General features: G+C 40.9%; 1 long non-coding RNA gene across 1 annotated transcript in view; it reads right to left on the bottom strand.

The window, feature by feature from the left end:
- Positions 1–25,685, bottom strand: part of LOC125965443 (uncharacterized) — a 40,223-nt gene extending 14,538 nt beyond the window's left edge. Inside the window, exons 1-2 of the long non-coding RNA XR_007479321.1 lie at positions 25,660–25,685; positions 22,774–22,845 (exon numbers count right to left, since the gene is read on the bottom strand). This is a non-coding gene — a long non-coding RNA (uncharacterized LOC125965443). The remainder of the gene's footprint in view (positions 1–22,773; positions 22,846–25,659) is intronic.
- Positions 25,686–26,670: the final 985 nt, after the last annotated feature.

Genomic DNA, 26,670 nt, shown 5'->3' with positions numbered 1-26,670 from the left:
ACAGATCCTTTGAAAGAAACATACTTTTGACTACATTAGGCAAAGAAACGAGGTCACATATTCAAGACTTAAAAAGATTAGCAACCCTTCCCAATAGTGCCTAGTCCATACCCAGGAAGCAATTTTCTCATCTGGCAGGAGCTGACCTAACTATTTTGGACAGGTATAGCAGCTGGTCAAAATGCTGAATTGTTGGTGCCCAACAATTCTTTGGCTTCATCCTCTGCAAAAGCCTCTAGAATTGTGAAGGGAACAAGCTGAATGATATATGACAATCTTATAAATAGATCCATAACTCTAAAATATATCCAAGGCTGAATATCTCAAATGGCCTATCTCCCATTAGTCAATTGCCTCAGCATCTCAGGTGTATGGCAGCCTCACATGTCTTTCAGCATCATCTATTATTTCAGTTCTTACTGATGTTAAATTACCTTTGCAGAATTCAACTCATGAACATTCTAGTTTATTTTCAAGTGGAATGTGTTTTCTGGATGTGGTATTAAATGCGAATTGTACTTTAAACTTTCATAATTTGTTGTATTCAACAAGTCTAAGTGGTGAAATAGTATATGAAGACCTTGACCAATTCTGCTGCTTGGGTGTCCAAAAAAATCAAAATAATACAACCTCAAAGCCTTAGCTGAACTGTTGGCTCCCTCATAGGGAAGGGAGTGATCCCGTTGCATCCTGCCATGAAACAGGCTGCCACATACACCACGCTCCCAAGCTAAGGGGAGAATGCAGACATAAGGCTCCTCCAGTTACATTCCTTGTTAGTGTTGTTTTTTGTTAGATTGGTGGTTTTTGACGTTTAATTGACATATAGCATTATTTCGTTTCAGGTGTACAACATAATCATATTTGTATACACTGCAGAATGATCACCACAGTAAGTCTAGTCACCATCTGTCACCCTACCTAGTTATTAATCCCATTAGTTATTATTGGTCTCTCTTCAGTTATCTGCTGATACATCCAGAGGTGACTAAAAGCAAGGAAACACATTCTCCTTTCTGGACAGGCTGCCTTTCTTATGTTAACAGAGACCTTTAATATTACTATGAACATTATCTCATTTAATCCTTACAGAAATTCAGAGAAGTAAATTCTATTATTGTTGCTCTTCCACAGATGAAGAAACTAAAGTATGTAGGGATTAAATAACTTGTCCAAGCTTATGTAGCCCATAAATGGTAGAGCCAGGATTCAAACCAAAGCCCTGAGACTAAAGTTCACCCTTGTAACCCCTCTGCTCAGCTCTGCTGCCGTCTGACACAATTCAAAAAGAGCTGATGCAAGGATCCTACTGCAGGAAGGACTCTTAAGGCACAAGTCAGTAAATATCGAGGGCCACTTACAAACAAGCGCTTCCATTTGGCATGGGTTTGAATCCAACAATCTGTCCCTGGTGTGTGCTCTTACTGTTTCTCTCTCTCATCCATTAGCCCCTCCTAAGACATAGCCTTGACTTTCCTCTAAGTCTTCCCTGGTATCTCTGCCAGGCACTTGTCAAGGCCCCTTCTCCTGATCCCAAGATCTAGGAATACAGACATCTTTTCCTGTCTGGGCCCAGACCCTTTTGACTTTGGGAGAGCCTTTGTCAGTGATGGCTGCTTCATGTACTTAACAGGAGACCCTCCTGGTTCAGCCCATTGAGTATTTCTTTTAACTGTGAAGCCTCATCTGTGATTCACTCTCCCTAAACTGAATTCCAATATAATCAGCTCTTCCTGGTTTCTGTTGTCTCTCTCCCCTTCCTGCACCCCACCCTCCTGCCCTCCCTGTCACCACCTAATCTTATTTCCTTTCTATTTTGTCTCTCCTTTCCTTCCTCCTAATCCTTTTCAAACTGCTGTTTTTTAGGCCCTTAACCCGCCTCAATTCCTCTCTACTCCTTTAAGCCTCTTTCTCCCTTCTTTCTGTCAACACACAGGTTCACTGAAAGTGCACTTTCCTTTCTGCCTCTGCCTCAGCAACCCCCCGACACCTGACCAGATAGGTATTCCATCCCTCTCTCCTGTCCCCCCATTAGGAGCAATCACATCTCCCTTTCAAGGTTTCCTGTCACTTAAAAAACACCCCTTGGCACGTTGAAAGACAGCCACCATCTGGCTCTGGTAAAGTCCATCAGCACACATCCTTAGAAATATTAAAATCATTTATATTTGATGACATTTACTTCCCATTTCCAGAACTTTAATCCACACTCACTATTTGGAAATCAATGCTGATTCATTTATTTGGGGCAATTATCTCTCAAGCTTGAACTTTTTTTTTTTTTTTTTTTTTTGCGGTATGCGGGCCTCTCACTGTTGTGGCCTCTCCCGTTGCGGAGCACAGGCTCCGGACGCGCAGGCTCAGCAGCCATGGCTCACGGGCCCAGCCGCTCCGCGGCATGTGGGATCTTCCCGGACCGGGGCATGAACCCGTGTCTCCTGCATCTGCAGGCGGACTCTCAACCACTGTGCCACCAGGGAAGCCCAAGCTTGAACTTTTTATACAAATATTTTCGGTGTTACAATGTCTCATAAGCAATATATATTCCATAGCCAGGGCTTGCTAGAGAATAGGACAAATTAAACTTCTATCTTGGTTTTTGAAAGTTTTGCATATTCATTGTTATCAAACTATGTTCTAAGCATAGTTACAGACACAGAGGGCAGGACACATCCCCAACGGCAGGATATAGACAAGAGAAAGTCCAGGCAGATGGCAAATGTGCATCAAGGGAGCGTCAGGAGTGAGCAACAGGTGTGCTGGCAAAGAAGGCAAATGCAGCACCAGGAGCCAGGTTGGCAGCAGGCAGAGTTGATGTTGGGGAAATCTGGCAACAGGTAAAAGGAGCCAACCACAAACACTAAAGTACAGGTCCATAAAATGACTCCCGTGGCAGGACAGGATCGTAGCGGTGGAGGATATAGGATTCTAGGCAGAGGCAGACGGTAAACATAGGGGTACCAAAAGATTTATCTCAGTTATTGGAATTGAGATTCAAGGTAGGATTTTATTCACAAGGAAGGTGATAGCTAGGGTGGAAAGTCAACAAGCCTGATGAACAGCTGAATCACTGCCTTCCCCTCAGTTCCACCTGCCCAAGGGTTGAAAATGGAATCCAACTTCCAGGTGGGAGCCAAGCAGCTCAGCTCTCCAGTTCAAGGCAAATGAGCCCATCGGACGGTTACCTGGCGAAGCAGGGGGTGAACGGTTATGAAAGGGGTTATAGTGGCAGCACGGGCATCTTCTGGGACCACAGGATCACCTGAAAATCCTCAGCACTTAGAAGAGTTTGTCTGGCACAGACTCCAGCCTCCCAGTGGAGACTTGCCTACCTGCCCATGGGATGTGTCCCAGGGCCACCTGCTCTACAAATCCATAAATCCAAGGTATAGGACAACAACTTCTGTATAGGCATTGGAAGCAAACAAAATTTGCCCTGGCAGGATCATCTCACATGCATTTGACAGGTAAGTTAAATTTACGGAACCCTTTAGGCATGCAGGTCAGAGAAAGCAACGGACTTCCAGAATGCCTTGTGGTCAGTGTGGACACTCGATAAATGTTTGGAGACTGATTGATCTTGCCATTATCTTTAGGTTTCCAGAGAAGTAGAAACTTGATTCTAACCAGGTCCCTGGCCACTGTCATTTATCCAGTAGCAAAATATAGTAATCTTGACCTCAGCATATTCTTTGGTAATATTCAAGGGTTGAGTTTTACATAAAGGAATAATTCCCTGAGAGCAGGGAGACTGTCATAGAGTTGTAGACATTGTAATGTCTACAACTCAAAATGCCAAATATCTACTGTCTGGGAAATTGTCCAGATTTTCAGTGCTGGCAAGTTGCTGAGTTACGCAGGTAAATGCTTTTATTTAAATACAAAGAATGGTGTGTATAAGTGTGTACCAGCTATTTGAATGTAATTGTTTCAGAATTAAATGCACTTTTAATGACTCTTATTTGTATGTTTCTCTGTAAAGTCATTTCTGCCAAATAAATCATGCCCTAATTGAGCACTGCAGAAACTTGCACTTTCTGCCATCATGATCAGTTTTGGAGACCCTCGTTTCCACTGCCACAGAGCAAATACTGATACCATACTGCCATTCAAGTGTACACAAGGTGACCAATAAATGCCTGAAATGCCTCTACTTTGTCCAAGCAGGAGACAGAAAGAAGTAATCCATTTCATTTAGATTTGTGAGTATCATTTTGGCATCAAAATGACAAATGATCCTTCTCCATGTGTGAAGCATGCTAGAGTTACTGGGCTATGTACCAGGGCTATAAAAACTTGGAAATGTCAACGGCATTTTCAAGCATCTGCTCTCTCTAGCCCCACATTTTTGGGCAATGGCAAAAATTCTTCAGGATGATGCATTCAAGCCGCAGTCTTCCAACATAAACTGTCAGGAGAAATTTTAAATTTACATCAAAGAAATTAGGCGAATCATCCTACTCTCCCCTGTTACTGCTCCATGGGGGTCTCTAGGATGAAATGAAATTGTGGTTACATTTCCAAATGGGTCATAAACCCAATACAACTCTCCTTGGAGACTCACAACTTATACTTCCCTTTTCCTGATACACTACTGCATCTCTAAATCTACTCCATATACACGCAGTGTAGCAGTGCATGCCTCGGGGAAAAGGCAAAAATAAGGAAGACAATTCTGTCTATGGGTGGTTGAGAGCTTAGTGGACCTTATTAAACACACGTGCGTACACACACACACACAGACTCTCCAGCTCTGCATCACTGTTTCCTGAATTACTCTGTCCCATTATATGCTGATATAATGGCATACTAGTAAATAGCTAAATAACAGCTCTCCACCTCTGACAGTGAATTTACACCCTGTGAAGGCTTCTTTATTTTTGTGACTACTGAGCTTTCAGTGGGGCTTCCCTCACAGCTTTCAAAGATAGTAATTTTTTTTGGTGCTGATACCCTGAATCTAACTAGACTTTTTACCCGAAGTTTTGGATTAAATACTCACGTTATCCAGAGGAGAATTTCCAGTTGGAGACAGAATAATTTTCTTTTGATAAGACCTACCCCTTGCCTCACGCCAGAAACAATGGTTAAGAACCCCAAATGGCACTCTGACAGCCTTTATCATGCTCTGGTTCAGCTTCCAGGGAATTACCAAGATACACATAGCCTTCTCTAGATATTTTTAGAAAACAGACAATAACTACAAAATAAACTACATTGGCTAAGTGTGGCACATCACCGAGATGATTGCTAATTTAGAAATATACTTCTAGAAACTCATTTTCTCCTACTGTTTCCAGGCAGAGGACCAGTAAGAAATTAATTGCCTGGGTTGGGGGAGGGGGAATATAAGTAAAATAAAATCAAACTTCTCTTCAAAAAAATCACCACATATGGATTTTTAAGAACATTTTCAGCTTTCCCAGTTAACTGAGTAGTCAGGCTCCTCTTCAGTCATCTGAGACTGCAGTCAAAGACACAAAACAGGGCTTCCCTGGTGGCGCAGTGGTTGAGAGTCCGCCTGCCGATACAGGGGACACGGGTTCCTGCCCCGGTCCGGGAGGATCCCACGTGCCGCGGAGCGGCTGGGCCCGTGAGCCATGGCCGCTGAGCCTGCGCGTCCGGAGCCTGTGCTCCGCAGCGGGAGAGGCCACAACAGTGAGAGGCCCGCGTACCGCAAAAAAAAAAAAAAAAAAGACACAAAACACACTTTACCAGTCGTGACAGTGGCACCTCTCTGGCAGTTTCTGTGATGTATGCACACTTCTACTCATCATGAAGGTTTTGATTAATGTGCAGTTAATCTTCCTTCTTGCTAATAGACCAAAATATTTCTCATCAAGGAATAAATGATCAGACTACTGATACAAGTGGCTTTTGAGAAGTCCATTTATAATGCGGCACCTTCAGCAAAAATTCTCGTTTTCAAAAAAAGAAGAAAAACTAAAATTGATATCTTTAGACTTTTTCAACTCTCTTCCACTTCTTCTCTCGAGCAGGGGCTTTTGAGTGGCAAAAGTGGAAAGAGGAAGGTGGGAAAGAAAGCAAAGTGGAATTTATGGGGGACTCCAAATGGGCAAGGCTCCATGTTAGGTCCTGAATTTAACACATATCTCATTTAATTCCCATAGCAACCTTTCAGAGCAGGAATCATAACTGATGAAAAAACTGAGCTTTATTTACTCATGTTGAGTAGTTGGAGGTCACGCAGCTAGCAAGTGGTGAGAGCTGGTTTCGAACTGTTACCCATTTGACCATAAACTCCATGCCAGCACCACCCCATACATGCTAATGTGCATTTACACTTTGATCATAAAGAGAAAGCGTGTAACTCTACCATTAAAAATGTTAATTTGAGACCCACTACTATAAAAATATACAACGTTTCCTGATTAGCCAAATTAAGGGTGCCGAGCATTTACACAGATATTAAAACAGAAAATAATGCCCAGGGCTTAGCTTCCCATGAGAGCATTAGAGCTCCAAAGAAATAGAGGTCATCAGCCAGAAGATCAGAAGTGTTTTACTCACAGGACCAGTGCTGACACTAAAATAGATGCCTTGAAAACCTATTGCTTATGTCCACTTCAACCCACAATAAGGAGTAATCACTAATTCTTGGTCAGATAATATAGGCAGCAATAATTCTCGGTGTGAAGGTCAAAATTTGGGGCCAAGTCTATGAGGAGGGCATGAAACCCTGAGAGGTTGACAGATGTACTGCTGAAATGACACAAAACTGAGAATCAGGTGGTATGAATTCTGGTTCTAATCCTTATTTGTGTAAGATTCTATCTAGACAAGTCACTTAACCTCTCTGGGCTTAGTTTCCTCATCTCTTAAATAAGGGTCTTATATCAACTATCTGTAAGGTTTCCTGCAGACTGTTTTATGCTTTGAAGTCTGTGTTCAACAAAGTGGAGCCAGGAAAGGGTTCAGAGTTGGGGCACAGAGAAGGCTGTGCTGAAGTTCAGACTTGCATCACAGCAAAGAGCAAAGAGAATACATCAAAGCCCCATTGTTCCCGGCCAAGGAATCAAAGAAAAGAGGAAGCCAAAACCCAGGCAAAATCTAGCATAACAGTGATAAGATACCAGCAGCAAGAAGGATATAAGGAACAATCTGCTAAAGTTTTATCCCCAGCTTTCTTCTCCAAGAAACTTTAAAAATTAATCCTTGGGACTTCTCTGGTGGCGCAGTGGTTAAGAATCTGCCTGCCAATGCAGGGGTCACTGGTTCGAGCCCTGGTACTGGAAGATCCCACATGCCGCGCAGCAACGAATCCCGTGAGCCACAACTACCGAGACTGCGCTCTAGAGCCCGAGAGCCACAACTACTGAAGCCCGCACGGCTAAAACGCATGCTCTGCAACAAAGAGAAGCCATTGCAATGAGAAACGTGCACACCGCAACGAAGAGTAGCCCTGCTCGCGGCAACTAGAGAAAGCCCGCGTGCAGCAACAGAGACCCAATGCAGCCAAAAATAAATATAAATCAATAAATAAATGTATGTAAAAAATTGTATAAAAAATGAATCCTTAATGAGGGCTAACAGGACGACACATGGAAGTAACGGACGTGTCTGGTTAGAATGAGAAACATCCTCCAAGAAAGGTTTTTAATTAACTCTTTCATATTGACACACTACTTTTATTGTCTCTAAATACAATTATGATGGGGATTTCCAAGCATTTGGTATCAGTCTCAGCTCTGCAATCACCATATTCTTAAAGGAGCAGACTAAATAAATCAATAAACCACAGAGACATTTTAATAAACATCCTTCTAATAACGGAATTTGGGTCCTTAGGTTTTTCTTTGAGGGAGATTGGTTTAATTGACTTAGAGTAATAGCAGCTTGATTTATGAAGAATTTCTTTTAAATTAAATTAGTTTTAAAATTTAAATTTTAAATTAGTTTTGCTAAGAACCACTACCTCACTTACCCAGCTTTAAATAACATAGCCCAGCCAAGTGATACAGAATGTGGATTTATTTATTTTACAATTGCATAATTTGTTGAGGAAGATGAGTAGATAATTTGGGAATTTCTTTGGGTTTGCTAACTACTTTCAAATTCAAATGGGACAGTTCTTTGACTATGGGAAAAATATATGCATACATACATAGAATATGTATTAATATATTAATAATAAATATAGTAATATATTATTTTAAAATATAAATATATAATTATATTATATTATTACTAAATTATATATACTATAATATATTAATTATGTTAATATAATACATTATGTGTGTGTGTCTATCAGACCATGTGCTTTGACTTTGATATCTAAAAGCAAAACAGGGAATTCTGGGTTAATGAATACAGTTCACAAATAAATATATACAAAAATGAACTTTGTAGCACTCATTTTGATAGGGAGTAACTGTTAATAACCTAAATATTAATTAAGTATAGATTGGTTAAATAAAATATTGTTCAGCCTTACAGCAAGTACTATATAGCTGTTCAAAAATATAGACGTGGATTTATATGTTTGGACTTGCACAGACAACCAAAATACAAGATTAAGTGACTGAAATATTGCAGCATATACGTGTGTTCCCATGTCAGTATACATATAAAAAATTTAGAACAGGGCTTCCCTGGTGGCGCAGTGGTTGAAAGTCTGCCTGCCAATGCAGGGGACACGGGTTTGTGCCCCGGTCCGGGAAGATCCCACATGCCACGGAGCGGCTGGGCCCGTGAGCCATGGCCACTGAGCCTGCACGTCCGGAGCCTGTGCTCCGCAACGGGAGAGACCGCAACAGTGAGAGGCCCGCGTACCGCAAAAAAAAAAAAAAAAAAAAATTTAGAACAGTATGTATCATGCTGTTAATAGTTCCCTCTGGGGATAGAGCTTTCATTTTCTATACGAAATATTTTGTTATGTGCAAATTAGATACAACTTTATATTACTATTCTAATCAGAAAAAAATTCAAAGGAAAAATAAGATGCAAGCAGGCTACCCATAGACGTATATGCTTCTTGACATCTAAGTTAAGCACTAGAGCAGAGTTTGGCAGTGTGCCATTTAAGCCTCATTTCAGAGGACTAATTATTTTTAAAATTTTTATATAAGGTATCTAACACATGTATCACTCAGTAATCTCTTGATGATGATGATGATGATTGATGATGAGCATGATCTTGGCTTTTAAAAACCTATTTGAACACATTCTTTCAGAGGGGAGTTAAGATAGGGAACGGTGATTGATAAAATCTTATATGTGATTAAACTTCAGCAGTACCAAAAATATTTCAGGACCCATAACTCAAACCAACCCCAAATTTTTCAATCCATTAATGAACACAAACAGATAAAGGGATAGAAGAGCTGTTAGAAATATATATGGCCATTCAAAATGAGACTGGACTTAATCAAACAACTACTTGACATAGTGTTTCAAGGTCAGTTGATACAGTCACCTAGTGGCATGTGAGCCAGTTCAACACATAAGCTATTGCTGGGTTTGTTGCATTTAACATATTCCACAAATGACCGAGAGGAACAGTGCATTAAGAAGAGTCTGGCCTGGAAGTCGGAAGACCTGAACTCTAGACCCAGCTCCAGCTGTGTGATGCTGACCAATCAGCTTTCCCTCTCTGGTCTCAGTTTCCTTATCAGCATTACACTGCCTTTTGTGTACATTTTCTTCACTGAGTCCATTTCACATCACAATGAGTCTGAACTGCCTGCACTGCTGATTGCTGTATCTGCAGCATCTAGAATGGTGTTTGCTACATAGAAGATGCTTAACAAATATATGTTGAAAGGGCAAATTCTTTAGTGGCTCACTCTAAGGCTTTTTATGTGTGTTCTTTCGTTGAGCATAACTCAGAGTAAAAGTGACGAGCAGTGAATAAAGCCCAGGTTCTGTTTCTTGGACTAGAGAAGTCCTTTGCCTAAAAACCAAAACCAAACAAACTAAACCAAAAACCATCATGGAGTCTTATGGAGTCTCATTCTGCATCAGAAAACTCACTGCAAGCCCTGCAAAGTGCCCGCTGAGAAGGTTCACAAACAAAGCAGAGCCCACTCAGAGCTCCAATAATTGGGCCCCCTCCTCTTTGCATTTCTTTTCTCCTTCTTTCACTGTCGCTGAAACCTGCCCTATAAATCAGACTTAATTATCTATAAAATTTGGTGTAGAAAAGGATTTACTCATTAAAAATGTTCATCAACTTGCTACCCACGTTCCAGACTAATAGAAGCGGAAAAGGAACACCATGGAAACACCAGACGGGCTGGGGAGATAAGCGAGCTTTGAAATACCTGAACCTCAATTAAATAACAAGTGCCAGTCTCTGTATCTGCCTTTTCCAATATCGCGTCGGGAATAAGTAAATGTCACCAAGCCATCAGTCTATTTCCCCCTCTTTTCTTTTTAGGTTACTTGCTTCAACAGGTTTTTAAAAATGGGTTTTCTGAGTTCACTTCCTTTGCCCGTGTGTTACTCAAGATATTTTCCCTAGCGGTGCGTGTGTGTTTGCAAAATGTCATAATCCTCGCTACAGCCAAACACAAGGGCTCACGTTTAGTCACAGAGGGAGGAGCGGTTAATTAATGAGAGCCGAGGGAGGCAGTGAGGAAACATTGGAGAGAAACGTTGCCAGTGGAAGATCAGAGGGGAAATGTCTCAAGTCAGTCCAAGATAAATCAACAGTCCTTAGAGGTAGCCCTGGGATAGATGATGCTGGCTGCCAACTAAGTTAGATTTCGTATGTGTGTGTGTGTGTGTGTGTGTGTGTGTGTGTTTGGGGGGGCGGGTATTTTTGTTTGTTAAGGTGGTGGAGGCAGGGTGTGTCGGGACTTGGAGAGAATGTTAAAGTAGCTTTAACAAGACACAGCAGCTCTCAAATTGCACATCGGTTTCCAAGAAACTCTCCATTTGTGAAAAGGCAGAGATCTAAAACTTTTTCTCCTTTTCCAGCACATGACAGGATTTTTGTCGTGACTTTCCTAAATCCTCACAGAGCCAAGAAAGAAAGTGCCCACAGGAGTGGGAGGGAAAAGACACATGGAGGGGCAACGAGGAAGCCTGCTTACAGCAGCCAGCCTTCCCTTCTGGCCTCTCACTTCCTTCCAGAGAGAACGTCTTTCCTTGACAGGGCCTGCCTCCTGTCATTTCTTCCCAATGCTCTGCCCAACCCTAGAAATCTGGATTTTCTTTTTAAAGAAACATGTCTAGAGAGAAAAATAGACCAGGAACAGCCAAAAGAAAATACAGCACAGCTTGTTGATATGGTCCTGTCAGATATGTCAAGTGTTAGCGGTGAGGCTCACTTTTTATGTCTAGGGGTTTGTTTCCTTTCATTTCATTTTATATATTCTTTGTATTTGTCCCTACTGGATGTCTTCTTTTGTTGTTTGTCCCTACGATCTCTTGCTGAGTCTTCCATTCTGTGATTTATCTAATCTCATGAACTTACCCAAACTGACCCAAATTAAGTTTGGGGAAGTTTTCACTCTCGATTTTGGTAAAGCAGATTTGCTCCAATTGCTATCTACTCACTAATAGGACGGGTCCACTTTCTCAATTCACATGCAACCTTCGAAGACTCGTGATCTTGACCATACAACTAGAAGAAGATTCCACAGCCACACCACCCAAAACGACGGTCTGATTGAGTAAGGAGGCTTGGTCTTGTCTCAGTGTTTGCCCCACAAGATTATGAAGTCAAAAAATAAATGATGTTGTAGCAACGCCTTTTTCCCCTGGGCCATTGTTTTGTGAATGCACTGCCTATATGGCTCCCCAAGATGACAAGCAGCACGTGGGCGCGAGTCCTGTTTTATTCATTTCATATCATTAATGCCTAAGATGGTGCTTAGCATTTATAAAGATTTTAATACTTTGAAATAAATGAATGAATGAACAAATCACCTTTTTTGATGTAAGAACTGTAGAACTATCTTATTCAGATGCAAACACTAAAACTTTAACACCCATAGCATTTTGACCTTCGGGGTGCACCCCATTACTCAAAGTGCAAGACCCTATAAGTGATGGTCCTGGAATTTTCCATGAGCACTCTGTTCTCTCTTCCTTGTTCCTATTTTGTCGTTATCTTTGCTCCTGTCCCAAGTAGCCATAAGAAGGCACCTACTCAATTCACTGTGCTGTCAGTAAAGAGAATCTTTGGATTTCATTCATTCATGAATATCTGCTAAATCTGAAACTCTGTGCCAAGCAAATTCTGCTGGCATTTAATGTGAATGCATGCACTGGGAGTAGGGGTAGAACAAAAAGTTGCAAATGATAAAAAGGAGGAAGGTGAGATGATGAGAATCAAAGACAGTGAAAAAGTCTTGTTGTTCGTTCAATCACTGTTTACCATTTCCTTACTCTAGACCCAGTACTGTGCTATTCTCTTGCAATGCAATGGTAAGTAGAGCATAGTCTCTGTTCTCCAAGAGTTAAAAATCTAGTGGGCACTGTTGTATGTGAGCCTGGTAGGCTTACTGATTCCACTGCCCTGAAAATCATACCATACATGTGGTTATTAGGCCCCAAGCTTTCTCCTAGTGTGGAGGATAACTGATAATCGATGAAATCTCCCAGAACTTGAGCCGTGAGCTTGACTGTTAGTTATGCATTGTTGAACTCTATGATAATTCTTCCACGCCAATAGGCTTGCTGTCACTGCCCAAGTGAATCCTGAATATACTCCTTAGGCAGAATCTGATGAAATCCAACATAGGATCAGTTAAAAGCAGTTGGCAGTCATCATTTTCTTTCCAAATTATGCAAATACGGTGGTTGGCCTTCATAGGCAGAGAAGACTGACACCTCCATCGAATGACTGAAGGACCCTCAAAGCCCATCCTGTCCTAAAAATATCCCCTTCAAATTATTAGGTAGAAAATAAGATACAAGGATATATTGTAAAACATGAAGAATATTGCCAATATTTTATAAGAGCTGTAAATGGAGTATAAGCTTTAAAAATTATGAATCACTCTATTGTACACCTGTAACTTATATAATACTGTACAGCAACTATACTTCAATTTAAAAAATTAAAAATACATATCCCCTTCAAACCAGCCACAAAATTCTGTTTTAAATTTTTTTCAAGTATAATTGATTTACAATGTTGTATAATTTCTGCTGTACAGCAAAGTGATTCAGTTATACATATATATACATTCCTTTTAATATTCTTTTCCATTATGGTTTATCACAGGATATTGAATATATTTTCTTGTGCTATACAGTAGGACCTTGTTGTTTATCCATTCTATATATAATAGTCTGCACTTACTAATCTGAAACTCCCAATCCATCCCTCTCCTACCCATTCTCCCCCTTGCCAGCCACAAAATTCTTAATGCCCCTCCAGGAAAGGCAGTTTCACCGTATTAAGTCATCAGATGCCTGGAAAGAAAACCCATGACCAATCTTACCCATTATCAAGAATTAGCTTACTTAATTAATCCATTACCCTCTCTCTTCCTAACTTGCTACCCTCATCCCCACACATTCCCACTTCCATATCTGCTCAAGTAGCTCGAAGTCCAAAACTGGGGATTGGAGTCTGGTGGCCATGATTAATCCTTGGTGGGAGAAGGACATCTGTTTATTTCAGAGTGCTTATACATGTCTCAGTGGGGACTCTTGCTTTGGTTATGGGTATCTGTAAAGAAAATGCAAAGAAAGGGAAAGAATTGCTGAAAACAAATTTTCCCCACATCACAATTGTATGAGCTTCCTGATCGGCAAGTGATAGCTCTTCTCCTACTCAAATCTCAACGCTGGTTCAGAGCTCTCTAAAATGTCTGCTACAGGCACAGAAGTCCCATTAAGATGCTTGACGATCTAACCCATGCAGTTTCTCTCTCAGTAGCAGCTACACTAAGTGACATCCAAACGCTGGTAATGAGGAGACATCTGCATACACCCTGGTTTTGAAACATAAAGCACTGGAGGAGTTATGAGCTGTCAATCATTTCAGCTGTTCTCAGCCCTGTGTTTATTCAGAAATAATTTTCGAGGCTGCAGGAAGTGTTGTTACTAACTGATGAGCAAGTTTGAACACTAAGAATGAAGAATGATTGATGTTCTTTGAGGTAAGCTGGGAAACTCTCCATCCACTAGAGGCAGCCACAGCTCAGGATGCTGATAAGGTTCTGACACGGAGAGTGAGTGATGAGTGGTGTGTAATGTCTGCTGAAAACGAGAAGCCATGACAACAGTGTGAGGAGGAATCCTCTAAACACAAATCCTAGGGCTCCACACAAGCAAGTTAATAGCTCTGATATCTTGACTCGATCTATGGCAGAAACCCCTGTCAGGATCACTTTTCCCATTCTATAAAAGCAAAGACACATTAATTGGTAATAAAATCCTCCCTGATGTACTGATTGGTTGGTAATTTGGGAATTTTCCATATTTGAAATGCTTAATTCAGAGTATTTTCCAACTTGTCGTATGTTAACGGTATTAGTAGAGAAAAAGACAAGAACTTGTAGAAACATTAAAATGGTTAGAATCTAGGAAATGAGGATCCTATCTTGGGATTCATGCTGGGAAGAAAACAACCCTGAAATTTGGTCCAGCCAGCTTTCTTGAGCCCTGCTCTCAGGATTCAGAATGCTGATTCAATACAAACCCATGCTTTCTGATGACTGCAGAAAATTCTTTTAATCATTGCCCGTTGACTGGCTGGCTCACAAGCTATGGCAATGTACAATTATTTCTCTCCCCAAATTCACCACCCTTATGGGCAGCAGCTGCATGGATGTACACATTCAATACCACTTGGTTGGGGCATCTGCTGTGCCAGCCATGGTATTGGCTCCAAAGATACAGTGGTGGACAAAACAGAAATGTTCTCTGTCTGCCTGGAGTTAACAGTCCAGCAGAAGTCAGAGACATTGAATGTAAAATACACATTTTGATCTGAAAGATCCATTGCACAGAAGAGAATAATGAAAGGAATCTAAAGGCGTCATGGAAGGTCTCTCTGGGGAAGCTATATTTAAGCTGAAATGTGAAGCTTGAATAGGAGAAGGCCAGGCAAAAGACAGGGCTGGGTGAGTGTTCCGAAAACATTCCAGGTAGAGGATGCTGCATATGGTAAAACCCTGTGGCAGATTAAAGGGAATAGCACGTTGATGTGACCTGTTTCCTTAGACAACTGCGGTCATTCAAATTCAATGAAGACCATCTTTATTTTAAAATCTAAAGCATCTAATTTATTATAAATAGGGATTTATTATAAATCTTGCCCCTCTCACTTACTTTGGCTTCTCAGTACTTATTAACCAGAATCTTTGGGCTCCTTCCTCTGACCTCATCCTCATTCCGTCAAAAATATATATATCATTTTTAGTGACAGTGATGATGAGATGGGACAATCTGTTGGGGTATGAATATGTGACTTGGACTCACTGCTAAAGAAGACTAGAAGGACTAGAAAGGTGGTAGAGGCAGGGCACGCGGGGACTTGGAGAGAACGTCAGAGCAACTTTAACAAGGCAGAGCTTCTAGCTCCCTCTCTCCCCTTCATGGGAAGGACAGCCAGCTTTCATATTTTAAGGTCTCTCTCTCTTTTTGCTATTAGAGGGGAATTAACAGCTTACTTTTGTATCAGAGGCCCCCTGAAAGTCCACTGTTGTGTAAAATGTCAACCAATCAAAATGCCCATCAAGAGGAAGAAGGTATTGAGATAAGGCTGTAGGTTGAGGAGAAAAGATGATTTGCCTTGTTGGCAACTTATTAAGACATCTTTGCCATTCTCCAACTCAGGAACCTATAACCAGGCTCCATGGTCTATAAAATTCAGTCCAAACCAGTTCAATATATATCTTCTGCTAAACTGAACCTTCAGTCTACTCCCTGACCATTTCCCTCCATGGCCAGATTCACTGCCAACACCAAATCCTACACCACCAATTCTACCTCTCCCATAGTTCAGCTCAAGTCTCTTTTCCCCTACGTTTTCTCCCATATCCACTTTTTCACTTCACCTGTATTTCAATCTCTCATTTTCCTGATGTGGCACAGTACTCACTATTCCTACTATACAAGCAGCTATTGATTATATTCTCTTGTGTATAAAACAATTAGAGAACAATGTATGTACTTTTTTCTCCTCAACTAATTTGTAGAATCCTTGATTATAGAGATGAAGTCTTACACTCCCTTGAATCTCTTCCAATGCCTAGTGCAAAGCTGGATCTACGGCAAGCTCTCAAAAATAAAAAAAAACTTAAAGAAAATAAAATCACTTGGCCTCTAGTCAATGTATAATGCCATGCTGGGTGCTATAAGGATTCGTTAAGGACGTATCAGCCTGGCCAGCTCCTTCTCATCTTTCCAGCCTCCGTTTACATACACTACCTTTTTCTTGGTAGGTTCCCCAGCTCTAAGTACAGATTAGATGCTCCTTCAGCGTGTCGCTAAAGTAACCCATGCTCCCCATAGTACACCGCTTAACATGGTGAACCACTTTATGCAAGAGCTCCTTTGCTAAGCTTCACTCTAGGCTGAATGCGCCATGAGGCTGGGGGTCACATCTGACTTATGCAGCATTTAGCCCCAGTGCTTACTTGTCCCATGGTAGACACTCAGTAAATATTTGTTGAATAAATAAATGTAAAATTTACTGACTTCAAGGCACAAATGATCCAGTTATGGAAACAGAAATGTGCTTAAATACATATATGATGTGCTGTTTACTAATTATAGGTGTTCACGTACACTAATTCATCAGTTTACTCATTTGCCTCTAAGGCTAACTACTGTGGTTTGAATATACTTTTGGAATGGTAAGAGCTCCTCATAATGGCAGTTGATAAACTGTAAGCCTGAAAACAGTAATTCTTAACATAATGCACACATTTGTGGATTTGCCACATGTAATAGCGGATCAGAAAACAGCCAGGTACTCATCTCAGGCTCCCACACAAACACTCATCCTTCATTCTTCTTGTCTTCCTGATTCTTTATTTCTCATTAAGGCCACCTCCCAAATGAAATATATTTACTCTTAAGTTAAAACACACGTGAGAGGAAATTCCCTGGCAGTCCAGTGGTTAGGACTCCGCATTCTCACCGTGGAGGGCCCGTGTTCGATCCCTGGGTGGGGAACTAAAATCCCACAAGCCACACGGTGCACACATGAGAATAATTCTCCTCTCTATGTTTCTGCCAAGTCCAGAGAGTTTTGTAAAGGCTGAATTAAGATTGGAGGAGGCTTTTATGAACTGCCGTAACCTTTCTTCTGCTTCAAAACCAGATTGCATCAGAATCTGCACTCCAAAAGCACAAATACTGAATGTAGTTTATAATTTTTGTAGTAACTTACATTCCTGAATAAACTCTTCCCACCATTTGACATTAAGACACTTCATTCTTTATCATTGGATTATCGTTGCTAGTCGATCCTTATTGAATATGACCTAACACTTCCTAGCTGTCTGTCAAAGCAGGTATTGTTTGAAATTTACTAATTCCCACCTAGGGGTTGCAAGAACAGATAACAGATTTCAGTACCATAGCATTTTATTCATTTATTCTTTCACTGAACAAATATTTAAGGAGCATCTACTGTGTACCAGGCAACGTACTAAGTGCCAGAGATTTAGCAGTGGGCAAAAAAAAGTATATTTTCTTCCTGAGGGCTCTACTCCAAAGTAGAATTCAGTTTCTCTTGCTTAGAATCTTTGGCAGGCACAGTTGCCTAAGTTCCTCAGTGAACATGAGGCTTCGGGTACCAAGTGAAATGGCATCATTATACTTAAATTCCTCTAACTTACTTTCTGCATCATTAATTTGGAATATCTTACATGTTATCTGGAGTGTTTGTTGTAATTTATACATCTGTTTTGTCTGCCTAAAGAGATTATAAACACCTGGAGGACAGGCACCTTGAGTAAGACCTCATTGTGTCACAGAGGCAACGTGCCTTGCACATGAGGAAAATGCTACTTATCTTGCAGATTTTTTATTCTGGACTTCTGTTCAAGAACCACTCTGAAGACACCTGCTCCAGCTGTAGTACATCAGCAGGAGTTCCCACTGACTGAATGAATTATTTTTTAAGAACCATAAAAATAAAAATGGGGGAAACTTATTTCCACTTCATCCTATTAAATCCCACTCCTGGAATTTAAACACATTTCAATATTAAATGGAAACAAAAAAGCTATACATGTCACAGTACCAATGAAGATCACCTAAAAGAAAATAGAAAATGAGGAATATTCATAGTCCAATGGAAAAACTGTAGAAACATGATAAAGGAAAGTTATAAGCCAGAGATTAGACCTCAGAAAATTCATTTTTTTGATCAGCAAGGTGCTGTGCTTGGTACCAGGCTGCGAGGAAGATCAAGATGAGATCTCTGCCCTTTTAGGAGTAAGTTTAGTGAGTTGCTCTTAGGGCTATGCTACTCTAATTGGTGCACATGGGCAATGGCAGCAGTGGAACAGAACAAGTGCCCTTGACCCTCAACGCTCAAGACTTTTCTTGGCCAACCTATTGAGGAAAGAGTGTTTTTTACTGTCCATCACATTGTAGAGTATATTCCCACCAATAACTTGATTGGGAAATGAGTGTTCTTGGCTATAAGGGAAGGATTGAATTAATTATTTATTGTTAACATTAGTATATCCAAGATGTCAGTTTTACTGGTTGTTCTCTCTTTTATTATGGGGAAATTGTTAAAATGTTATTCCAACATATGATTGTTTTAAATTGTAATATTTGAACTCTCCTCCTAGAAGCCCTAAGATTACGTGAATCTGCCCCCAGGGACCCTATATGGTAGCTGGTGGCCTTAAGGAAATATCTAAGGGATTCTCCTGTTTCTCCATTCCTACTTCTACTTGAGAAGCTCCATTTCATGTTTTATTTCTTTTTTTTTAATTTTAAATTTCACCAGGATGTGATTTATCGAAGGGAAGAGGGACAGAGGATCCTGTAGCTTTATACAGTATATAAATCAATGACTTAAAAATGAAAAAGCTGGGGCTTCCCTGGTGGCGCAGTGGTTGAGAGTCCGCCTGCCGATGCAGGGGACACGGGTTCGTGCCCCGGTCCGGGAAAATCCCACATGCCGCAGAGCGGCTGGGCCCGTGAGCCATGGCCGCTGAGCCTGCGCGTCCGGAGCTTGTGCTCCGCAACGGGAGAGGCCACAATAGTGAGAGGCCCGCGTACCGCAAAAAAGAAAAAAGAAAAAGCTGCAATATACACACATGATTTGTAGTTATTTCTGTTCAAGGAGCATGTTGAATTTCAGTAATGTACAGTACAGGATGCAAGGGAAAGTTCTTTGTGGGGTTTTTTTGGGGGGGCCTTTATGCAAGTTAGTGTCATGAAGATTAATCCTCTAGTAGGTCAGAGTGCTAAGTGATAGCATGGAATAAACATTCTGGAAATGCAAAGCTACTTGTCAAAACAACTTAATATCGTTAAGTAGTTTTCTCCAAGAAGATCCAATGAAACTGGATATCACTGTCAAATACTGTTTCCTAGCACCGAAACCCAAGTCCACATTGAAATAAAATATATATACCAATTTTGACAGGGAGCCTAAATATATAGGGTGTTTATGTAAGATAAAGATGTGTTCATTTCTGAAGGTAGTTTAAAATTCGACCGAACTAAAATACCAAATTATTCATTATTTAAATTCTCTCATGCATTTTTACATCCTCCTAGTGTATCCTCCTAGTGTAGCCCACTGTTAACTACTGCTGCAGAGAAATTTAGATGCATAATTCCCATTAACAGTACGACAGAAACAGCAACTGTGTAACTAATTCCCCACATTGTGTGTGTCCCCTGCTCACATTACATTGAACATACTCCCTCATGAGTCTAAAAGGAAGTATACAACACACCACCCCTTTGAAAAGTGGAACGAATTCAGAAATTCCTGTGATTGTTTTGGGCACAAGAAACAGAGTCCAGTCTTGGACGTGGAGTGTGCTGTACGCTGGAGCCATTATCTCCATTTCTGCACAGGACACTAATGCTGACACCTAATTAGCATTACAAAACTGATTAACTCTCATTAAGGTCAGCACAAAGCAGAGAAATACATCTTGATGCCATCTATTAGGTCATTTATTTAATAGATTAAAATACTTAAGGAAGAAAAGTCAGTCTGGCATTTTCTCCAGTCTATTCTCTTTGGTGGATGACTGAATTGCAGAGAAAATTCAAAGAGTGGATGCAACACTACATTAAAAGCTCCGTAATCAAAACGGAGAGCATAAAAACACTTGAACATTGTCTAATGGATAATTTATCATCCAAACAGACGCATTCATTAAGGGAAAAATTACTTTCAAATATCAGTAAAATAAATTGGGTCTATTCTGATTTCTTATTTCTATAGCAAGAGTGTTCCAAGTTATGGAAACAAGTATATAAAAATGCTTCAGTGCACAAGCAGGACATTTTAGGCATTTAAGTTTATTGGGCAAAGCTGTTTGAACTGCTTGAAGATGGTAAATCAAGCAAATATGGAACATTCCAACTGATAATGTCTTTCTAGGCCAATTATTTCCCTCCTATATTTCAGAGACAGAGACTGTTTTGTTACTTTGTGGCTATTATTATTATTAATGGAACAACTACTACTAATAAGAAATCATTTTCTGTTTTGCCTTAGCTATGTGGACTCCAATCGCTCATGACAATTTCCCCTTCTGTGGCAGAAAACACATCTCTCGAGCACAGAGCAGAAGACCAGCGCCCTCACACTCTCTCTCCTTATGTGAATTCTGGGTGCTGAGATCACAGTCAAATGGCAGAAGGAATCACTCTGTACAGCTGGTGGCCTGAGCCGCCTGCTCCATCAGTTTGCTGCATTGCTCTGAAATTAACTCTGAGAAGCAGCACTGTAGTTGCCCTAAGGCCACAATTCAGCCACTAAGTGGGATAAAGAACTTTCATAAATAAACAGGCTAAGCAGTAGCTCACTGAGCTGTGGCCTCAGGCACGTGGAAAGCCCCACTTTTCCCTATGAGTGAACTGAGGACAGTTCTAGACTAACTGGCACTGATGACAGTAATGATGGTGCTGGCTGTCGCTTATACAGCACCTGCTGTATGCAAGCATTAGTCCTAATCCTTACAACAATCCTGCCTGAGGTATTGTTACCATCTTACAGATGGGGAAACTGAGATTCAGCATCAGATACCAAAGTCTTTCTACTACATATACTGCCTCTGTGCTTACTGATCCCTCCCTACAGAAAATGTTTAAATGCTGATAATAGTCTAATAAACATTTGGGTCATTTTATTTCTGCATATGAGAAAATAGAGGAAGCAGAAAAGTGCACATCATTAGTTTGTGTCTAATCAGGCCCCACTTTGAATACACCACCTGTTTGGAGCCAGTCTGCCGAGAGAGAGAGAGAGAGAGAGAGAGAGAGAGAGAGAGAGAGAGAGAGAGAGAGAGGCATTGTAGTGACAAGGACTTTGGTGTCATTCTGAACTGAGGTTGTCTCTGGCTGTGTGATCTTTGGGAAGATAGTTAACTTTTCTGATCATCATCTCTTCATTTGTGAAGTAATATAGTAATAGTCAAAATTCATTGAGCACTTACTATGAATGAAATAGTTTTCTAAACCCCTTTTAATACATAAATTCATTTAATCCTCAGAACAATTGTATTAATAACTCCAAATGATAAACCTGAGTTTCAGAAAGCTGAAATGATTTGTCTGGGGTGATATGGCTGAGAAATGCCACGACGGATGTTCTAATTCATATATTCTGACTCCCGATCTTGGGGTTACAACTAAATTACAACTAAATCCTTTCCTCCCATGGCTCTTTTAAGGATCAGAGATTATATACAGTATATGAACTACATGGTCATATGTAATATGGCTTATTGAGACTATCTTAAAGAGTATTAAATGCTAATATATCACACATAGAGTATTAAATTTTAAAGAGTATTAAATGCTAATATATCAGACATAAATAATGACTACATTATTATAATTGTTTAGGGTCAACTGACTTTGTAAATGAGGCCAGGTATATTCAATAGAAATTTGCTGTGTTATTAAAGAAACAAGTTCCCTAGAAGAAGTCTTTATTTAAAATATGTAAATGAGATAAAATGGTAAGTTTGAGGGAGAAGAGGCAGTGTCTGAGGCATCTCCTTAGCCTAGAAAGTAGTACTTGGCATTTAGAAAAGGCTCAACAAAGTGACTCAAATTGTATTGCAATAGGAAAAAAAATAAACATAACCATTGTGTTTGTATTTCAGTCATTCCTTTCTTCAACTATGCACTGAGCCCTGACCAAGACCCTGGGGCTGCAAAGATGAATTTGGCATGGCTCCTGCCCCTGGAAGTTACAATCTAGTATCTCTAAAATATATCATAACTTGAATAGCCTCCAACTTACGCTACGGTAATGAGCAATTTCAAAATCTTAGTGCCTTAACAAACACACAAAAAAGTTTCTTTCTCATACTCAGCTACATGTCCCTTATGGGTAGTCTTTGAAGATTCTGTTCAACATAGTCTCTGGAACCCAGGCTAACAGAGGCTCCGTGGTTTGCAGCTGTACCATCTGGAACATGTGGCCTTCCATCACCAAAACAGAGCAAGAGGACGCAGAAGCATTTTGCACAGACAATTAATCACCTGAGCTTAGACGTGGCATCCATCATTTCCTCTCTCAGCCCCTGCCCCTAATCAGTCACACAGCCCACTTTCCTGCAAGGAGGGGAAAGGTGCAGTGTTTCCCTGTGCCCGAAGGAGAAAAGAACAAGCACTTACAGTCTCCGATATCTGGGGAAAGCAGAAGCTCCATCCGGGTATCTGCAAGAACATTCTGTACCCCTGGCCTTTCTGATGGAGAGATTACAGAGTGGGTGAACAGTGGTAGCTAGCAAGGCAAAGTGAGGAGAAGCTGTTTTTCTTCTCCATCTTGCCACATCTACTTAAGGGAAAAAGTCCAGACCATCTGAAATAATCACAGCACTGGTTCTTGGTCCAGATGAGCAGACTACGAGCCCCATATTTGGTTTGTTTTAGAGGGTTCGTTCTTTAAAATGAGTGGGTAATTTCCAGTCAGCAAGGTTTTTTGTTTAGGTTCCTTACACGTAAAGTCCATTTCTAAACTTGAAGATTTTATTCAATGAGAGAGCCAAATCACATTTTAGCAATGGCTACGTTGCATAACACAGAAAGCTTTGATTTCTCCCATCTTCGTTGAAAAAGTTGTCACAAAACACCAACAAATTCAAAACAGCTCTCAAAATTACTTTTGTTAAAGGCAGATTCCTGAACTATTCATCTGTGTTAAAATGCATTTTGCCTTGAATCATATGTCACGTTGCCAGCAAAGAGTCGTTTCCATGCCAACTCGTTTGCAACACGGGGGAAAAAAAATCAAAGCTACTAACATCTGGAAGATGTCAGTACCGATGTAAGCCACTTGCAATGAAAACCATGGGATGGCAAGTGTCTGCCAAAGAGATCCTATATATGGCATAATGATTTACAATATAATTACCTAACAATGCTTACCATCACTTCTTTGGCTGTTTTCTTGATCTAAATTATATTTCAGAAAAGATTTGCAGAAAAAAAAATAATATACTTCGTATGCAGTGTTTTCGTGTTTTCTTATAAAGCTAGCACATTTTCCTGACATGAACCTTTTAACAAGCCACTTAATTTCAGGCATAGTCTTAAAAGTGGAACCAGAAACAATTGTTTCACTTTCTACACCTTTTCCTTTCCATCTCTGGTCCTGCCAAGTCCCTTTTCAAATAAAGACCATTAGGGAGATAAATGTGAACTGGTGTTTCAAACAATGAATTTCATGACAAGCAGTTCTATATACTTACTTCTCTTTCTACATACTTCTCTGTTTTACTGTATCTGTTTGTGTGTGTGTGCCCTTGTGGGCATGCACCCACATGCATCTATCTATCCATGTCTTTAAATAAAATCGATTATTTCTCAGGTAAAAAAGACTGTCAGAATCCAGAGTGGCTTCTTGGAAATAGTATTCTATGGTCAAAGAACCTCAGGACACTACATTTTGAGATGATGCCTAACGCTGTCAGAACCGCTGAGGTCTTTTCACAGGTAACAGGATCTACTGACTGTGCTTAACGAATAGAGGAAAAGCACAGGCGATTCACGTTCTGACTTAAAAATGGAACACACGTTTGTACTAAGCCTGAGCAAATTGTAAGCACACAGGGAGGGGGTCGTGTTCATAGACATAGTTTATGTTCCTTACTCAAGCAAGACCTCAGATTTTCCTCCAAGTCCTTCTTGCCTCCTGAATATTTCTGGGTGTCTGCAGAGTATGCCTCATCCATGTGCTCAGGAAAACTCCACTCAGCTATACTGCCAATGGTGTCTTTTGGTGCTCTGCCCGCCTTCACCCCAAGACACTGGGTCTGCCACCAGGCACTGCTGCCAACGGGTTATGGCTTCAATGTGGAAAAGCTTCGCCAGTGTCCATCACAAGATGGGAGCTAGTCTCCTTGCTAGCATTTCCCTCCTCTGGGACATTCTCAACAGTGTTATTGGTGGCCAGAATATTTGGTGAAACCATTGTTAAGGGTTGTTTTATTTTTTTAATACCTTGGCTTTCCATGGGACTCCTACATGATTCCAGTGAGACCTGCGCCAGTACTAATCGATGTGATAAATTCCCAGTGGCGTTAGCTATATTGTATCCTCCTGTCCCTGCTGACATTCAGATTCTTTTACTGAGACAACCTAGGCTTGTCCAGCGCCTCTCCATTTGGAATGAGTTCTTTCTCAAAAAGCTCATTGGTCCCTCTTACAAAGAGGTATCTGGCAGGTCCATGCTACCAGTTCACCAGACACACTACATGCTGGTATGATGCTAGGTAGGGGTCGACTACAAAGTGGTTGGAACGTCTATTGCTTGTCAAAGGCCCAAGGACTTTTGAGTCATTTTCAGAGAGGACTCTTCCTCAGGAGCAGCCCTGGGATGGTTCCTTCAGGCCCTTCCCCCGGGTTCTCCCCATCACTAAGGTGGATTGTGGACACAGATCTGGATCTTCTCAACGTGAATATATTCATTTCTCTCTGAAAAGATGGACCAGTGGCCTCCTGAGTCATCCTGAATGCTTGACATATTGGCCTTCCTGATCCCTTGCTCACAGCTGAACTCCAGGCAGTTAGTTCTAGGGCCTTCCCAAACTTGCAGGTTCATCCCTGTTTTAGGCTTTAGGGCTCAGCCTGCTCTTATTGTTGAGTGAGGAGAGAGCCTTCATTCAGATACCCAAGAGGCTCTACATCATGTCATATCCATCCTATAACCACATGTATTCCACATGTGAAACAAGTCCCCACCTTGCGGTTCTGGTCCACAAGTGAACTAGCAAGTGTGAACCGGTCTTAGAGACTGACGTCTACTCCCTTCTCCCACTGCAAGGCTCTCTGCGCACTGTCTGCTCCCACACGCCTCCTCTCCCATATGCTAGAAACTCCTGACAGGCCCTGAATGACTCCCTCTGGAACTTTTGCCCCCCCTGCTGCTCAGTTTGCACAGACCCATTGCCACCCCCTCGGGACGGTGCCTAGTTTCTATTTCTCAGCCCCAATATCTAGTCTGTCCTCTGCCCACTGAGCTCAGAATACAGATTCCAACAGAGTCCCTCAGATTCCAACCTGGGGGCTGGAGAATCAATCTCAGCTGATGAAGTCCTGGGGTATCTCAGAGAAGCCAGACCTAGAGGAGAGATCACACAAACCACTGGGTCACACTCACGTGGCAAACAGATACTTTTTCATCCATCTTAATAATATTTGTGTCAATCTTGAAATTTCGTAAGTCTCACACAAAACCCCAATTTCCAGTTTTTCTGAGAAATGAGAAGCTCTCACAGTATTGGCTCAAATTTCCTCATGGTGACAATCAATAGGGGCTGTGCAGTGGCTGCCCCAAGGACACGCATCCCCCAGTACATGACAGTATTCAGTGTTCCCGGTGACACAAAGATGATTTAATATTACCCTGGCACTGATGATTTTCTAGTAGTAGAGAACAATTTCTCCATGTCCCTGTCACTATCTAAAGTAAGAAAATGAAAAAAAGATAAAGAAGTTCATATATTTGAAGAAATATATAAGACAGAGTACTGTGGCTATGTGTGTATATAGGTACATGTGTAAGGGAAGAATAGTCTTACATGTTGAATAAGTAAAATGTATAATTGTCGATATTTCTAATACACTGTCCATGTTACCCATTTACAGTGTTCTTGATTCAGCCCCTCACCTGAAAGATTGATGGGGCACTTGCCACCAAGTCTGGCTCGAGAAATACTTCAAATAAATAGCTACTATACATTATGACTTAAGAACTGATGAAAGGTGGCCTTATTCAGCAAGAATCTCCTGAACAGCTGGGTCATGACTTACCCTCACTTCCTCAGCACCAATGACACAGATGCAATGGCCACTACTAGCATGTTTGAACTTATTCAACCAACGTGTACTAAGCTACTCTATGTGCTTGGCACAGAACTGTGCACTTTACGTAATTATATTTACTATCATTCACAGAGGGCCTACTGTGTACAGCACCAATCCATTTCCAGATATTCTATTATTTTTAATCCTCCAAGGCAGTGATTATCTCCATCTTAGAGTCAGGAAGCTTATAGTTCAGAAAGCTAC

This window comes from Orcinus orca, chromosome 1 (genome assembly GCF_937001465.1).
Source record: "Orcinus orca chromosome 1, mOrcOrc1.1, whole genome shotgun sequence".
Classification (NCBI taxonomy): domain Eukaryota; kingdom Metazoa; phylum Chordata; class Mammalia; order Artiodactyla; family Delphinidae; genus Orcinus; species Orcinus orca.
The sequence above is the reverse complement of the archived record's forward strand: the minus strand, read 5'-3'. Positions and strand labels throughout refer to the sequence as shown.